Source organism: Habropoda laboriosa, unplaced genomic scaffold (assembly GCF_001263275.1).
Source record: "Habropoda laboriosa isolate 0110345459 unplaced genomic scaffold, ASM126327v1 scaffold556, whole genome shotgun sequence".
NCBI lineage: Eukaryota > Metazoa > Arthropoda > Insecta > Hymenoptera > Apidae > Habropoda > Habropoda laboriosa.
The window spans coordinates 308,856-315,935 of NW_017100653.1; positions in this window are offsets into that span (position 1 = coordinate 308,856).

The following is a 7,080-nucleotide window of genomic DNA, read 5'->3' on the forward strand; positions in this document are numbered from 1 at the left end:
GAGGAGGAGGTAGTATGGAGAGGGGAGTACAGAAATTCATATTAAATACTCAGAGGAAACTGAAAATGACAGACAGGCAACTTTTTTCAATTCATCTTGCTGTGAAAAATAATTCACAATGCGAATACGACTTTGATAGAACAAGAGAACCAGGAAGAGAAAGAGAGACATATAAATAGATAGAGAGAGACTCGATTCTCGCGTTAGTCACCCTTGGGTCGCCCTGGGGTAGAATCACTGCGTCAGTTACGGAGAAATCTTTCCGCAAATCCCTCTGGAACGTAGTGTGTACGGTGAATAAGGTTGAATTTTTCCAAAGGTCCAAAGAATTGTGTATTCTTCTCGAGATGGTTCGCGTGCACGGAGAACGGACACGAAGACGCTCGCGTGTTAGAGTTACTACGGAGAGAAGTGTGTTGCCGGATAAGCGATTATTCGCCGGGAAAACGAAGTCGAGTTAGGTGGACGATTTTACGCGGCAGTCGACCCGTTAGTTTGAATATTTTACTGCTGAGAGGATCCTAAGTGCTGAGGAGTTTTGAGAAGGTCGGGCAGAGAGAGCAGACTTCGTAAATTGGCAGGGAATCGGTCGATCGAATTGCTGAATTGGAATTTCACTTGGGATTTTTCGCTTACCCGGCGATATTGTATAGCTGTCTGGCTCCCCGACGAACTTTTAACTGTTTAACTACTGGATGTAGTAGCTCGGAGCTTCTACGAAATAACTGGCGCATTGTTTGCGAAACGGAAAATTCCTTCTTTTTTGTATTTTCATGTGCAGCTGGAAATTGCAGGAATAAAATTTCTCTCGAAAAATACCTTCGATGGGCGTATGGGAAACTGGTACATTACCAGATGGATGGAAAAGGTAGTAGTTTGTTCTTGTTCATCGTTTACATTGTAAAAGTAATGTAATTATAGGAATATTACAACACGTAATATAATTAAAAAAAATAATAGAAAAGAACCTATACATGATGGAATGGCAATACCAAAACGAAAGAAAATTCCTCTACTCCTTTACAAACCTAAGTCCAAAGGAGGATCAACAAATATTCAAAAAGCTTTAAAATTCAATTTTTATCGTAGAATAATTTGTGCAGGTTGCCAATTTTTTTCAAGTTAAAATTAAATTTTAAAATTTAAAATTAATCCTTCCAACAACTTGAGATTCCTAGGATGAAGTACAATATTCACGCATCGAATAATGCACTAAATTTGGTCGTTGTGCATTACACAAACTCCTCATTTACCAAAGCACAAGTGTATCATTCGAAACACTGCGTCTCAATTTGAAAACGTACTTTACGACCGCGCGTTCCTCCTGATTAAAAGATTGTCTCTAGAACGCCTTCAAGGATCACAGGTTACGGCAATACCGGGAAGAAAAGCCACGATCGCCGTGCGTCGTAATAATAAATCGCGCGGAAGGATTTGTTGCGCGGAGCTTCGCGTGGAAAGCCCGGCGCCAAGCTGGAAATTAAGATCCAGAAGCGGAGAGGACAAGTGGAAAGGAGTATAGAGGAGAACGACGTACGTGGATAGTAATAAAAGAAACCGTATTCTGGGCACTCAAACTTTCTCTCTCTTGTTGGAAAACGCAGAGATACGCGCGCGCGGAACAAATTTTCTCGCGTCCCCAATAATTTTCAGGGGGAGACCACGCGAAAACCAAGATAAATATCCTTTTTCCCACCGCGTGAACCAAGGGGGGAGGGAATTTTATTTACTCGAATCGCGCGCGCGCTTTTATTCCTGGCAGGAATTCCAAGTTGGCCGAGAGAGAACAACGGAACCAAGCGTGTATCAAGCGAAAGCAAGACAAGTGCTTGTCCGCTAGATCACTGCCTACGTAAAACTTGCGGCGCCCCAAATGTTCTGTCGGAAACTGCCGCGAGCGCTTCCACTTGAGCGGATGCGAACGTTCTTCCTTTCGCAATCCAGTTTTTCCTCGATTTTTTTTTTTTTTGTTTGCGTCTTTTGGGAAAACAGCGTAATCTGCTTGTGAAATCGCAACCTTTGAATGGCACTTCGGTGAATAAATTGTAAGGAAGATCGCAGTATGAAGTATTCGGTTTATTGGAACGGGTTGTCGCTCTTTGACCTCTTGTTGAGGTTGTTGCAACGAGTCTAGCTTCAAGACTGAAATTTTCAGCTTTACACATTTTCAATATTTGTAATGTTTTTCAGTAACGAATTTTTCAGCACGGCAGTTGTGTGTCATTTTCTTTTCGAAGCTTGTAACTTGCTCGTGAAATTTCGTTTTTTAAATCGAAGCAATAAAAGTCGGGTAAACAGATAATTGAATAGAAACGCTGGAGACAAGGCAGGAAGCAACAATGAAAATAATTCGTAGAGATAACACAGCCATTTCACGGCGAGTCTAACAATAATCTAGATTAATCACTGGTTTGATGTTGTTCCATTTGTTCGTGTACATTTGAAATCTTGGAAATTGCGAACGACAAATAATGGCCAACCTGTTTGTTCCAATTCTTTCCTCAACGTTCTGTTTGCCAGTATTCGATTCAATCAATGTTCTCAGAGTTGCCGACGTAGTTTCATTTGTGTGAGCTACACACTGTGTATTTGCGAATGCAATTCGTAAAGTAATTAGAGGGGCAGAGTTCGGGAGCAGGTTACATGGAATTTTGATTTTCTCGTTAACACAGAATCCGAAATCGCCTTCTGTTGCTTGACCAACGTCACGTTCTCCTGGCAAAGTTCACCGGAAATGTAGCCAATGCGTCCGAAGTGCCGATAAAATATGCATAATACATATTCCCCTGGGAAGCACATTACCATAATCTCGAGAGGAAATAAAGTACTTCGAAATCTAAATCACCACAAAATCTAAAAATCTAACCTCGCCAAAACCGTCGTTTAATCCTATTTTCAACCTACATTTCCCACCAATACCCAGAAAAGCACGAAAATCGGACAAAAGCAACAAAAATGAAAAAAAAAAAGGGGGAAGAAAGAGAGAAGACGCGAAACAGCAGAAAGTTTGAAGCGGGCGTAAAAGTCTGGTAGGGAGGAACGATTTGTAAGTTAAATCCCCGTAATGGCATTCAAAGGGGTTGGCGCGAATTAAAGCCAGGCTGTTTTCCTAAGAGCCGCGGCGAGTTAGAAATTACAATCCACACACACACACACACACCCCTGCGAGAAAGCGGATTACGATTCGTAATCGTGCAAGAAAAATATGAACCCTCTGGGTGCTACCGGGGGGAGAGACACGACGAGTCATTTGTACGAAAGTAATGTTATTATTCGGCACTCGTTATCTCTCCGCGCTTCCGGAGGCTGAGACGGCATTAAGAAGAACATACTCGCGATATTTTCTAACCGAGGGAGCAAACGGTGAAACGTGACTTCCCCCCTGTGCCGTGGCCAAGAGTAGCGGTGCACTTGGTACCGCGTTAACCGGATCTCTTCCTTCTCTTCCTGTCCCCGTGTCTACCGGGTTACACACACCGCGCTTCTGGAATGTCGGCTAAAACGGCCCGAATAATTTCTACCGCTACGCGCACGCCGTGGACCGTTTTAATCTAATCAGGATAACTCGTCGGACAGAGAGTGAAATAAAAAGAAGAGACACATAGAGGTGAAAACGGGTTCTTCTGTTTGGTCGGCCGAACAACGTTTCGATGTTACACAGCTGCGGTTCATCGTCGCTGCGGATGTGTATGTGTGTGTGGAAACTTTTTTCAACGAATTAACCTTTTCGCAGGACGAACTTTTTTAGAGCTGGACAAACGCGATTTCATTTCCTTTCTACTTTCCAATTGAAATTCGTTTGCTATTGAACGAGGGGGGGTGTGTAGGCAAAGAGCGTTAATTTTGGCGCAAAGTGGAACGTGTTAATGTGTGCTGGTATGTTTGAGGAGATTCGATAGTGTGAATTTTTCAAATTACCCGGATTATCTCGGAATTCTGTTGACACGACGATTTGCAATTTGGAAAGTGTTACGATCTGTTTGTGCTGATGGAGAAATTCATTAGGCTACGAGATAATGCTTACGCTTGTACACGAGGCAGGCTGTTCGGTAAACATATCAGGAAGCAGTCTGGGATATTTCGTGGGTGTATTGTGTAATATCGCTGACTCTACTGTGTGCAGTGCGCCTTTCTTGCTACTTGATCGTGCTGATTCTTGGTTAAAAGGGTAGGTGTGTAAGCAATTAACAGAGATATACCATAATCGGAGATATAGAAGCGGTATCGAAGTGCATGGAAAGTAACAAGTGTGTTATGTACTTTGAATAAATAGTTACTCGTTGAGTAACTAACAAGGAAGTCAGAATTCATAGGTTATTAATAGAATATAGGAGAAAGCACTAACTCAAGTAACAAATTTAAAAAAAAAAAGAATGTTTTGCAAAAACAAAATTTTACATAGTAATTCTCTAGGCTACCATCAAAACTCGATACTTTACTCTCTCCCCTTGATTTCATCCCTTCGACACATTATGGCAATTCAAGCTCAGCGTATTATTACAAAACTAACAATTTTCAAATATTTTCTGCGACAAAGGAACAAAATGAAACTAGAAGCCCCGTAGAAATCACGATAGAAAACGTTAATCTCGGCTAACCTCCCGCGAAATTCTCCTACGAACGAACGAAACCAGCAAAAATTTTTCAACGCAACTTCTCTAAAACACACACTTTCCACCTCCGTCGTGCGTCCAATCTCCCCTGACGGGCGTATTCAGAAGTTTGCAGGGGCTGGCATGCACCAAACAGAGGCCATAAATTGCCCCGAAGTTTAAGTTGCGAGCGTCGCCCGCAGTAATTTCTCCGCAATTGATTCGAGCAGCGTCAGTGGACCACGGGGGCTCAGCATTTCATATTTGTCGGAGTTCCTTCTCGCCGGCGCGGCGGGTCACGTGACAAACGGGAGGGCCTGGTCCCGGCGTCGTCTTTATGCGCGTGCACGTGCCTCCGCTTAACTATGGCATAACTACTGGGTCGGCGAGCCGGTGACAAAGTGCATCGTATAAATACATCGCGTGAACGCGTGCGGTTATTTTTTAGCGGATAAGGTCTTCCGAGCACGGCCACCGTGCGCCTCTGGCGAAATTTATGCGTACAAACCGGCCACCGTGCATAATTTAACACCGGCAATTGTTTATTAGCTTTTTCTTCGTTCACTCTGGGACAATCTATTGGAACTTCTGCAATTTCTCTTTCTTCGATATTACGTACGAATTCACGAGTTTGAACGTGGGAGGTTAATGACCGGAGCGAGCCGATCATACGGTCGAGCCTGTCTTTGTTAAAAACCCTGCGATACGAATAGACGAAACGGGGGCAACGAACCGTGGCCTTCCGACATTCGTTGTTATCAACCCTTTGTACTCCAAGCTGTTGACAGAATTAATCAGCAACTCTAGTATACTTTTGCAGCGAAACTTTCGAAAGCCCTAAGATACATTTTGGAAAAAGAATGTTTATTGTTTACGAATTTATTTATTTCTATTTCTCATTTTAATTTCCATTGTTTCAAGAATATAGAGAAACCTGAATTTTACATTTTTAAGTTCTGCAAAGTAATTACGCGTGTCGCCGTAATGGCGCCATTGGAGTGCAAAGGGTTAAACAAGAGCGAGTGTGTTTGTGCGAATGCGAGGGATGCGAGATGCGAAGAGAGTGCGCGAGAGTGAGAGCGAGCGAGCGAAGACCCTAATAAATAGGGAAAACAATAGCGAGGGTCGTTCATTTTTCCTGCGAAGCGATAAAGCGTTACCAGTTTTGTTTATACTAATTTAACCAATTTCTAATTGCATTTTCCGTTTCCTACATGAATATGAGAGAATATAAGTCTAGTTCTTCAGCATGAAGATATTCCGTGGAAACGATCGTCCATTGTTAAACGTGACGTGAAAGGAAATAATCAATTTCCATGGGAGAATTTGCTTTTTGTTTTAAGATTTCTTGCAACGTTACAGGTATATTATCTTGCACTGGTAATTAATTCTATTAATTAATTATCCTGTTTTTAGTTTGAAAATTTCAGTTTAAATTTAAACGAAGAATACAGTGTTTCCGTATCATATTCTTGGAGAACGAGTAAGGTTTCTTTTCTCGTTCAAGTGAAAGTTCGAAGGGAACTCCGTTCGATGGAAGTGTATCGCGGTGTCAAAAATGAAGAACGGACTCGTCGGAGCTCGTGTTACCAATTAACGCGCCGCTTTAAGGTTTGCGCGGATGGTTACCTGTCGTTAAAACATATTTCCCGTCACGGGGCAGTGGCGCGAAACACGTAACAGGTGAACGAAGGAAAAGTTGGTGAAATTACAGCGGAAACCGAGTTTCAGAACGAGGGAAGCAATTTATTCTGCTTGTCTACTTTGCCCCGCCGTTCGGAACAGGCGCACGTTTTATTCGTCCGCGGCAGCTGGTTATCTTTCTGCAAGTTTCGACAATAGTTGGGAAAGGAAAGGAAAACAACCTTTACAACCGAGTTCCGTGCATCGTACGTTTGCTCATCGTTCACGTTATATCTAGATATCCCGAGTTCCCCTTCATCTGTGATTTATGCTTGTAAACTAAGGATTGCTTCTGGAGTCTGGTTTCGTCTTGTCTCGAGGCTGCTTTGTCAGGAATAAATATGAAAAACTTCACGTCTGACGTTCGATAATGTCGACTCTTTGGAATATCCTTCAAAAGTGGACAAATACTGTATAGAAAATTGAAAGAAAATGAAAATAATTATTGAAATTACGACAAGATTAAACAAATAACTGGTACTACCCAAAATTGAAAGAAAATCAAAATAATTATGGAAATTACGAAAAAGTATTTCTCTACAAATATCGCTAGAAAGATGTTTAAAGCAGCTTGCAGCGTCCCTTGAGAATTCTTTATAGTCGTCTTAGAACGCGATATGAAAAACAGCGAGCAAAAGAGCTGCTTAAAATTCTCCCAGTCAAAAGTATCTCCTACCATCTTTATCTCGTACTTTCCTTTTACGCCTCGTTATTTCCACAATTGCGCCGTTTACCTTCACACAAATTTCTACACTACATTCAAACTGCAATCGCCCCCGAGAGCTGAAGGGTGTACAAAAATGGT